Below are 10,364 nucleotides of genomic sequence, written 5' to 3' on the forward strand. Positions count from 1 at the left end.
GAGCTACGATGAAGTTACCCAAGAGACGTAAAAAGCTTGCAGCACCTGGTATTTCTAGGAGGTCAGCCATCCAAGTACTGACCAGGCCCTGCCCCGTTTAGCTTCCGAGATCTTACGAGATCGGGCGCATTCAGGACGGTGTGGCCACAAGCCGAGAGACCTGGCTGCATGATGTCTCTTAAAGGCTGGCGGGTATTGACGGAACTGCCAGCAAAAAAAAAAAAGAGAAATGGAGGGAGAAATACCAGTGCAGCAAAGGGTGTTGAAAGTAGCCGGGTACGTGTACAATACTTGAATTATATCTCCTCCAGACAGAAAGAGACTATTAAGAGCTACGATGAAGTTACCCAGGTGACGTAAAAAGCTTGCAGCACCTGGTATTTTTGGAGGTCTCCCATCCAAGTACTGACCAGGCCCTGCCCCGTTTGGCTTCCGAGATCTGACGAGATCGGGCGCGTTCAGGACGGTGTGGCCGCAAGCCAATATGCCTGGCTGCATGATGTCTCTTAAAGGCTGGCGGGTATTGACGGAATAGCCAGCAAAAAAAAAAAAGAGAAATGGAGGGAAAAATATCATTGCAGCAAAGGCTGTTGAAAGTAGCCGGGTACGTGTACAATTCTTCAATTATATCTCGTCCAAACAGAAAAAGAGAATTAAGAGCTACGATGAAGTTACCCAGGAGACGTAAAAAGTTTGCAGCACCTCGTATTTCCAGAAGGTCACCCATAAAAGTACTGACCAGGCCCTGCCCCGTTTAAATTCCGAGATCTGACGAGATCGGGCGCGTTCAGGACGGTGTGGCCGCAAGCCGAGAGGCTTGGCTGCATGATGTCTCTTCATGGCTGGCGGGTATTGACAGAACTTCCAGCAAAAAAAAAAAAAAAAAAAAAAAGAAAAAGAAAAATGGAGGGAAAAATATCAGTGCAGTAATGGGTTTTGAAAGTAGCCGGGTACGTGTACAATTCTTCAATTATATCTCCTCCGGACAGAAAGAGAGTATTAAGAGCTACGATGAAGTTACCCAGGAGACGTAAAAAGCTTGCAGCACCTGGCATTTTCAGGAGGTCACCCATCCAAGTACTGACCAGGCCCTGCCCCGTTTAAATTCCAAGATCTGATGAGATCGGGGGCGTTCAGGACGGTGTGGCTGCAAGCCAAGTGGCCTGGCTGCATGATGTCTCTTAATGGTTGGCGGGTTTTGACGGAACATCCAGCAAATAAAAAAAAAGAGAAATGGTGGTAAAAATATCAGTGCAGCAAAGGGTGTTGAAAGTAGCCAGGTACGTGTACAATTCTTCAATTATATCTCCTCCAGACTGAAAGAGAGTATTAAGAGCTACGATGAAGTTACCCAGGAGACGTAAAAAGCTTGCAGCACCTGGTATTTCCAGGAGGTCAGCCATCCAAGTACTGACCAGGCCCTGCCCCGTTTAGCTTCCGAGATCTTACGAGATCGGGCGCATTCAGGACGGTGTGGCCACAAGCCGAGAGACCTGGCTGCATGATGTCTCTTAAAGGTTGGCGGATATTGACGGAACTTCCAGCAAAAAAAAAAAAGAAAAATGGAGGGAAAAATATCAGTGCAGCAAAGGCTGTTGAAAGTAGCCGTGTACGTGTACAATACTTCAATTATTTCTCCTCCAGACAGAAAGAGAGTACTAAGAGCTACGATGAAGTTTCACAGGAGACGTAAAAAGCTTGCAGCACCAGGTATTTCCAGGAGGTCTCCAATCTAAGTACTGACCAGGCCCTGCCCCGTTTAGCTTCAGAGATCTGACGATATCGTGCGCGTTCAGGACGGTGTGGCCGAAAGCCAAGAGACCCGGCTGCATGATGTCTCTTTAGGCTGGTGGGTATTGACGGAACTTCCAGCAAAAAAAAAAAAAAAAAAAAGAAAAATGGAGGGAAAAATATCAGTGCAGCAAAGGCTGTTGAAAGTAGCCGGGTACGTGTACAATTCTTCAATTATATCTCCTCCAGACAGATAGAGAGTATTAAGAGCTACGATAAAGTTACCCAGGAGACGTAAAAGCTTGCAGCACAAGGTATTTCCAGGAGGTCTCACATTCAAGTACTGACCAGGTCCTGCCCCGTTTAGCTTCCGAGATCTGACGAGATCGGGCGCGTTCAGGATGGTGTGGCCGCAAGCCGAGATGCCTGGCTGCATGATGTCTCTTAAAGGATGGCGGGTATTGACGGAATTTACAGCAAAAAAAAAAATAGAAAAATGGAGGGAAAAATATCAGTGCAGCAAAGGGTGTTGAAAGTAGCCGGGTACGTGTACAATTCTTCAATTATATCTCCTCCAGACAGAAAGAGAGAATTAAGAGCTACGATAAAGTTACCCAGGAGACGTAAAAGCTTGCAGCACCAGGTATTTCCAGGAGGTCTCCCATCCAAGTACTGACCAGGTCCTGCCCCGTTTAGCTTCCGAGATCTTACGAGATCGGGCGCGTTCAGGACGGTGTGGCCGCAAGCCGAGAGGCCTGGCTGCATGATGTCTCTTAAAGGTTGGCGGGTATTGACGGAACTTCCAGCAAAAAAAAAAAAAAAAAAAAAAAATGGATGGAAAAATATCAGTGCAGCAAAGGATGATGACAGTAGCTGGGTACGTGTACAATACTTCAATTATATCTCCTCCAGACAGATAGAGAGTATTAAGAGCTACGATAAAGTTACCCAGGAGACGTAAAAGCTTGCAGCACCAGGTATTTCCAGGAGGTCTCACATTCATGTACTGACCAGGCCCTGCCCCGTTTAAATTCCAAGATCTGATGAGATCGGGGGCGTTCAGGACGGTGTGGCTGCAAGCCAAGAGGCCGGGCTGCATGATGTCTCTTAATGGTTGGCGGGTTTTGACGGAACATCCAGCAAAAAAAAAAAGAGAAATGGAGGGAGAAATACCAGTGCAGCAATGGGTGTTGAAAGTAGCCGGGTACGTGTACAATTCTTCAATTATATCTCCTGCAGACAGAAAGAGAGTATTAAGAGCTACGATGAAGTTACCCAGGAGACGTAAAAAGCTTGCAGCACCTGGTATTTCTAGGAGGTCAGCCATCCAAGTACTGACCAGACCCTGCCCCGTTTAGCTTCTGAGATCTTACGAGATCGGGCGAGTTCAGGATGGTGTGGCCGCAAGCCGAGATGCCAGGCTGCATGATGTCTCTTAAAGGCTGGCGGGTATTGACGGAATTTCCAGCAAAAAAAAAAAAAAAAAAATAGAAAAATGGAGGGAAAAATATCAGTGCAGGAAAGGGTGTTGAAAGTAGCCGGGTACGTGTACAATTCTTCAATTATATCTCCTGGAGACAGAAAGAGAGTATTAAGAGCTACGATGAAGTTACCCAGGAGACGTAAAAAGCTTGCAGCACCTGGTATTTCTAGGAGGTCTCCCATCCAAGTACTGACCAGGCCCTGCTCCGTTTAGCTTCCGAGATCTGACGAGATCGGGCGCATTCAGGACGGTGTGGCCACAAGCCGAAAGGCCTGGCTGCATGATGTCTCTTAAAGGTTGGCGGGTATTGACAGAACTTCAAGCAAAAAAAAAAAAAAATGGATGGAAAAATATCAGTGCAGCAAAGGGTGTTGACAGTAGCTGGGTACGTGTACAATACTTCAATTATATCTCCTCCAGACAGATAGAGAGTATTAAGAGCTACGATAAAGTTACCCAGGAGACGTAAAAGCTTGCAGCACGAGGTATTTCCAGGAGGTCTCACATTCATGTACTGACCAGGTCCTGCCCCGTTTAGCTTCCGAGATCTGACGAGATCGGGCGCGTTCAGGATGGTGTGGCCGCAAGCCGAGAGGCCTGGCTGCATGATGTCTCTTAAAGGCTGGCGGGTATTGACGGAACTGGCAGCAAAAAAAAAAAAGAAAAATAGAGGGAAAAATACCAGTGCAGCAAAGGGTGTTGAAAGTAGACGGGTACGTGTACAATTCTTCAATTATATCTTCTCCAGACAGAAAGAGAGTATTAAGAGCTACGATGAAGTTACCCAGGAGACGTAAAAAGCTTGCAGCACCTGGTATTTCTAGGAGGTCTCCCATCCAAGTACTGACCAGGCCCTGCCCCATTTAGCTTCCGAGATATGTCGAGATTGGGCGCATTCAGGACGGTGTGGCCACAAGCCAAGAGGCCTGGCTGCATGATGTCTCTTAAAGGCTGACGGGTATTGACGGAACTTCCAGCAAAAAAAAAATGGATAAAGAAAAATGGAGGGAAAAATATCAGTGCAGCAATGGGTGTTGAAAGTAGCCGGGTACGTGTACAATACTTCAATTATATCTCCTCCAGACAGAAAGAGAGTATTAAGAGCTACGATGAACTCACCTAAAGGATTATTAGGAACACCATACTAATACTGTGTTTAACCCCCTTTCGCCTTCAGAACTGCTTTAATTCTACGTGGCATTGCTTCAACAAGGTGCTGAAAGCATTCTTTAGAAATGTTGGCCCATATTGATAGGATAGCATCTTGCAGTTGATGGAGATTTGTGGGATGCACATCCAGGGCACGAAGCTCCCGTTCCACCACATCCCAAAGATGCTCTATTGGGTTGAGATCTGGTGACTGTGGGGGCCAGTTTAGTACAGTGAACTCATTGTCATGTTCAAGAAACCAATTTGAAATGATTCGACCTTTGTGACATGGTGCATTATCCTGCTGGAAGTAGCCATCAGAGGATGGGTACATGGTGGTCAAAAAGGGATGGACATGGTCAGAAACAATGCTCAGGTAGGCTGTAGCATTTAAACGATGCCCAATTGGCACTAAGGGGCCTAAAGTGTGCCAAGAAGACATCCCCCACACCATTACACCACCACCACCAGCCTGCACAGTGGTAACAAGACATGATGGATCCATGTTCTCATTCTGATGAGTGGTACCCGGTGGGGTCTTCTGCTGTTGTAGCCCATCCGCCTCAAGGTTGTACGTGTTGTGGCTTCACAAATGCTTTGCTGCATACCTCGTTTGTAACGAGTGGTTATTTCAGTCAAAGTTGCTCTTCTATCAGCTTGAATCAGTCGGCCCATTCTCCTCTGACCTCTAGCATCAACAAGGCATTTTCGCCCACAGGACTGCCGCATACTGGATGTTTTTCCCTTTTCACACCATTCTTTGTAAACCCTAGAAATGGTTGTGCGTGAAAATCCCAGTAACTGAGCAGATTGTGAAATACTCAGACCGGCCCGTCTGGCACCAACAACCATGCCACGCTCAAAATTGCTTAAATCACCTTTCATTCCCATTCAGACTTTCAGTTTGGAGTTCAGGAGATTGTCTTGACCAGGACCACACCCCTAAATGCATTGAAGCAACTGCCATGTGATTGGTTGATTAGATAATTGCATTAATGAGAAATTGAACAGGTGTTCCTAATAATCCTTTAGGTGAGTGTATATGTATGTATGTGTATGTATGTCCAATTGCTTTGACAATACAAATGAATTGAATTGAGAGGGAGAGAGAGAGAGAGAGAGAGAGAGAGAGAGAGAGAGAGAGAGAGAGAGAGAGAGAGGAATATGAGCTCCTAAAAAACATTTGTTTTTATACATAAGCGGATTTAATTTGTGATTTACAAATGAATATATAGCACTATAAACATACACAGAAGACATGGAATAGAAATTCAGAAGAAAAAGTATTCAAAAAATAATAATTTTAAGAGAAACACAAAAAGAAGAAAGCAGAGAGACAGTTCAAGAAGAAAAGTCAGAAAAGAAAAGCTGAAGACAAGAATTGGAGGTAAGAGACAAATAATTAAACAAAAAAATATGTATTAATAAAATAAATAAGCATTCTCAGTAGTTGACTCAGCCAATGAAAATGCAGAGCTCCGATTTGAATAGAGTGACAGTAGGAGAGAGCCCAACTGCCACTGAGACTGATAGAAATCTATCGAACAGCAGTCTGACTGCAGAGCTGCCTTTTGAAATCCGATACCCTGAAGACATTCGCTCTGCACAGGCTAAGAAGGACTACAAACAAGCTGTGATGAGAGCATCTCCTTAGACCCTCATCCTAGACTACACCGGTAAAGGAGAAAACAGGGTCAAGAACAATCTACTGTTCTACACCGCCTTTCACAAAACCCTGTGCCAGACATACCCCAATAACAACAAGAGGGGCATTAGCAGAGGCAGGCAGATCTCAGTGCTGGTAGAGAAAGACACAGACAGTGTGATGCTCACTTTTAATGTATACCACAACGGGACCATCATGGTGCAGGGCAGCGAGAGCAGCCTGGACCAATTAGCTCTCGGCTTCCACACCTCAAAGCAGCAGACTGAGGTAGAGAAACAAGAGCCAGAACCGGCCACCCTGCAGTCTGCCCCCAGCCACACGGAGCCAGACAGTGCCCCATCTCCCACAGACTGCCCCCCTGTCTCCCCAAAACTCTCCAGCAACATTAAAACACTAAAGGAATGCCTATCAGTGCTGGAGCTGGAGTTTGCGGAGTTCAGGGAGCAGACCTTGAGCACCCTGGCCCAGACCTCCTTGTGCGATCAGCCCTGGGATGAGATGCACAGACTAAAGATGCAGCACAAGGCTGAGATCCATGAGCTGAGAGCAGCAGTGAGAGACCTGGAGGAGCAGAGCCAAACCCTGAGGACGGAGCTGCGCAGAGCGAGGGAGGAGCTGACCAGGACACCCCAGCACAGCCAGCTAAGGAGCCTGCAGAGCCAGCTGGAGGAGCTAAGAGAGGAGCTACACATCACTGGAGCACAGAGACTGCACTGCACTGACCCCACAACACCTCCAACCCCTGACGCACCCACTGATCCACCCACACTCCCCACCACTCCTGACACACCCACTATCACCAGACCTGCCACTAATACACAACCCCCTGAAACGCCACTCCCCCAAAACACACCCGCTGCCCCCACCACTCCCGACGCAAACCCGGAGTGGCAGGTCAACGCAGAGGTGGTCATTCTGAGCGAATCCAATGGGAAGTTCCTGGTTGAGAGGCGCCTCTTCCCTGGGCGAAAAGTGAAAAAGCTTTGGTGCTCCACAGCACAGAGAGCCCTGGAGCTGCTCTCCAAGAGGAGGCTTTGCCAAGTCAAACACATCCTCATCCACACCGGCACTAACGACCTGAGTGCCCGCAGGGGCGATGTGGCCTCAGCCCTGAGACAGGTAGCAACGAAAGCCACAGAGGAATTCCCAACTGCCAAAATTTCCATCTCCACACTGCTGCCCCGCACAGACGTGCCCCTGCACATCATCCAGGCCATCAACGCAGAAGTGTCCCGAAGATGTGCCCTCCTCCCCAACGTCCACCTGGCACACCACTGAGACATCCAGCCACATCACCTGTATGACCACGTCCACCTCAACAAGACGGGTGTGAGGATCATCTCAAAGGTCCTCAAGGACACAACCCTGGGCCGAAACCCCACACACCCCCACCTCGAGACCAGGAGCAAACCCCCCAGCCCCCGGCCACATCCCCAGCCACCGGCTCCACCCCAGCCCCAGCCCCTGAGACCCCGCGGCCCCATTCCCCACCCCCCCATCCCCAGAGGGCCCGTCCAGCACAGCAGAGCGGACAGCCGGGGACCAGCACAGCCACACAGCCACGCAGCAGCGGCTTCCAGAGCCTGGAGGCCCGATGCTGCCCAGCTGGCCCAGATAAGGCAACTCCTCAGTGTCATCTGTACCACACTGCTGAGTTAACTGAGCCTCAACACACATATATATGGTTGTGGAGATGGAGAGTAAGAAAAAATGTGATTTAATTATTCTGATATTTTGATGCAAAGATAAAATCTTTGAGTGATTATTATGTATATCCATATATAATTATTAATAGTAATATAATATCAGTTGTAGACCACAAATTAAACTTTCTTATGTAGAAGAGACAAGTATAATAAAATATATTAACATGTCCTTTAAAATAAGCAGTTGGAATATGCAGGGTTTACTTTTGGAATGAAGAGCACAGGCCCTGAACTGATCAACACTGTAAATAGTTCAGATGTTTTCATTCTTGTAGAGACTTGGTGCTGTGCAGATATGTCTATACACTGGATGGATACAATGGATACAGGGAGCTGATTGTGCCCTCCTATAAAAAACCCAAAGTCAGGTGTGGCAGGGCCTCATGGGGGATTATCGTGTGGTACAGGGAGGAGCTCCGAGCAGCCCTATGCCCAGTACAGAGAGGAGACACACACCTGTGGATGAAAATCAGAAAAGACACCCTACAAAATAACACAGATATATACCTATGTGCAATTTATATGCCACCCGCAGACTCCCCCTACTATAATGAGGAAGGCTTTCATGAGCTTCAAAACGAAATCTGCCACTTCCAGACCCTGGGCTCTGTACTGCTGTGTGGCGATCTCAATGCCAGGACTGGCAGAGAGATGGACTACATCAATACAGAGGGGAACACACACCTGTTCGGAGACTCCCCGCTGTGCCACACACACACCTCCACACTGACACAGCCACGACAGCGTGGTAAACAAGAGCAGGAAGCAGGTAGTGCGCCTATGTAAAAGCCTGGGTCTATATATCATCAATGGCAGGACCAGGGGGTACTCTCTGGGGAGATTCACATACTGCTCGGCTCTGGGCAGCAGTGTGGTGGACTACGCCATAACTGACCTGGACCCACAAGCCAACAATGCGTTTATAGTCAGACAACAATCTCCACTATCAGACCACAGCCAAATAACACTTTACCTAAAAAGATCAGCGCAGCCACAAGTCAGAGCCAAACTTCCCACAAAACTGGTCTCCCTGCCACCCAGTTAGAGATGGTCAGAGCCCAGCACAGAGAACTACACAAGAGCCCTGAATAGTGATGAGATTGAAAACATGTTAGACAGATATCAATCCTCACACTATCAAATAAACCAAAACGGAATAAACTCAGCCACCAAAACAATGAATGAAATATTTGAGAGACTGGCTTTAAAATCAAACATTAAAACAATTAAAAACCAAAATATGAAATCGTCTAAAAGAAAAAAAGAACAGTGGTGTGACCAGGAGTGTGAAACTTCTAGGAAACACCTGAGACATCTCTCCAACACTAAACACAGAGAGCCCGACAACCAGGAGGCTCGCCTCAGCTACTGCCAGGCCCTGCGGCACTACAAGCAACTCCTCAGTAAGAAAAAAGACCACTATATGGGCAGAATAAATACCCCAAAAACAAAAAATGAAATACCAATTCAAAATGGAGAAATCTGGAAAACACACTTTGAAAAACTTTACCAAAATGTTGAAAACAATCCAAAGCCAGATCAGGTTAAAATATTAAAAAACCCAAATAAATTGGAAGAAATCATTAACAATAACCAAAATCCCTTAGATAACCCATTTACAATACAGGAACTAAAACATCAACTCAAAATCCTCAAACCCAGGAAAGCCAGCGGCCCCGACAGCATCAGCCCTGAGATGCTGAAGCACAGCAGCCCGCAGCTGCAGGAGGCTCTGCTCAAACTCTTTAACCTGGTGCTGAGAGCCGGGTGTTTCCCTGAGGTCGGGAATCAAGGATTGATCACCCCGATTTTTAAAAGTGGAGACAAATTAGACCCCAATAACTACTGGGGCAGCTGTGTGAGCAGTAACCTGGGGAAGGTGTTCTGCAGTATCATCAACGCCCAGATACTGGCCTTCCTTACCAAGCACAGTGTCCTGAATAAGAGTCAGATTGGCTTCCTACCAAAACACAGCACAACCGATCATATTTACACTCTACACACCCTCATAAATAAATATACCCAAAACAATAAAGGAAAAATATTTGCCTGTTTTGTAGACTTTAGAAAGGCATTTGACTCAATCTGGCACAAGGGATTATTTTATAAACTTCTACAGAGTGGTGTAGGGGGTAAAGTTTATGACATCATTAAATCAATGTATTCTGAAAACAAATGCGGAGTTCAAATTGGCAACTCAAGAACAGAGTTCTTCACTCAGGGGCGGGGAGTGAGACAGGGCTGCAGTCTGAGTCCAACACTGTTCAACATCTACATCATCGAGTTGGCCACAGTGTTGGAGCAGTCTGACGCCCGCAGCCTAACTCTCCATGACACAGAGATCAAGTTCCTGCTCTACGCAGACGACCTGGTGCTGCTGTCGCCCACAGAGCAGGGGCTTCAGCAGAACCTGGCGCTGCTAGAGCAGTACTGTCAGAAATGGGCCCTGGCAGTCAATCTGGACAAGACCAGAGTTATGGTTTTCCAGAAAAAAGCCCCATCTCAGGGAAACAGGTACCGCTTCACTCTGGGCAGCACTGGATTAGAGCACTGCACCAGATACAACTACCTTGGCCTGACCATCAGTGCGTCAGGGAGCTTCAGCCTGGCTATAAACGCATTAAAAGAC

The 10,364-nt window shown here is 47.1% G+C and overlaps 3 non-coding genes and 10 pseudogenes across 3 annotated transcripts; all 13 read right to left on the reverse strand.

The window, feature by feature from the left end:
* Window positions 1–33: 33 nt before the first annotated feature.
* LOC136722063 (uncharacterized) lies at window positions 34–152 on the reverse strand (annotated as a pseudogene).
* A 210-nt stretch (window positions 153–362) lies between these two features.
* On the reverse strand, window positions 363–480 carry LOC136721913 (uncharacterized; annotated as a pseudogene).
* A 210-nt stretch (window positions 481–690) lies between these two features.
* On the reverse strand, window positions 691–809 carry LOC136721958 (uncharacterized; annotated as a pseudogene).
* A 227-nt stretch (window positions 810–1,036) lies between these two features.
* On the reverse strand, window positions 1,037–1,155 carry LOC136722074 (uncharacterized; annotated as a pseudogene).
* A 211-nt stretch (window positions 1,156–1,366) lies between these two features.
* On the reverse strand, window positions 1,367–1,485 carry LOC136722043 (5S ribosomal RNA). The gene has a single exon (XR_010806206.1). It is a non-coding gene; the product is annotated as a 5S ribosomal RNA (ribosomal RNA).
* A 210-nt stretch (window positions 1,486–1,695) lies between these two features.
* LOC136722017 (uncharacterized) lies at window positions 1,696–1,814 on the reverse strand (annotated as a pseudogene).
* Window positions 1,815–2,030: 216 nt separating this feature from the next.
* On the reverse strand, window positions 2,031–2,149 carry LOC136721939 (uncharacterized; annotated as a pseudogene).
* A 210-nt stretch (window positions 2,150–2,359) lies between these two features.
* Window positions 2,360–2,478, reverse strand: LOC136722020 (5S ribosomal RNA). Its single transcript, XR_010806197.1, has one exon. It is a non-coding gene; the product is annotated as a 5S ribosomal RNA (ribosomal RNA).
* A 215-nt stretch (window positions 2,479–2,693) lies between these two features.
* Window positions 2,694–2,812, reverse strand: LOC136721985 (uncharacterized; annotated as a pseudogene).
* Window positions 2,813–3,021: 209 nt separating this feature from the next.
* LOC136721966 (uncharacterized) lies at window positions 3,022–3,140 on the reverse strand (annotated as a pseudogene).
* Window positions 3,141–3,359: 219 nt separating this feature from the next.
* Window positions 3,360–3,478, reverse strand: LOC136722050 (5S ribosomal RNA). The gene has a single exon (XR_010806212.1). It is a non-coding gene; the product is annotated as a 5S ribosomal RNA (ribosomal RNA).
* A 206-nt stretch (window positions 3,479–3,684) lies between these two features.
* On the reverse strand, window positions 3,685–3,803 carry LOC136721980 (uncharacterized; annotated as a pseudogene).
* A 210-nt stretch (window positions 3,804–4,013) lies between these two features.
* On the reverse strand, window positions 4,014–4,132 carry LOC136721997 (uncharacterized; annotated as a pseudogene).
* Window positions 4,133–10,364: the final 6,232 nt, after the last annotated feature.

The sequence above is a fragment of the Amia ocellicauda genome, unplaced genomic scaffold, assembly GCF_036373705.1.
Source record: "Amia ocellicauda isolate fAmiCal2 unplaced genomic scaffold, fAmiCal2.hap1 HAP1_SCAFFOLD_124, whole genome shotgun sequence".
Taxonomy (NCBI): Eukaryota; Metazoa; Chordata; class Actinopteri; order Amiiformes; family Amiidae; genus Amia; species Amia ocellicauda.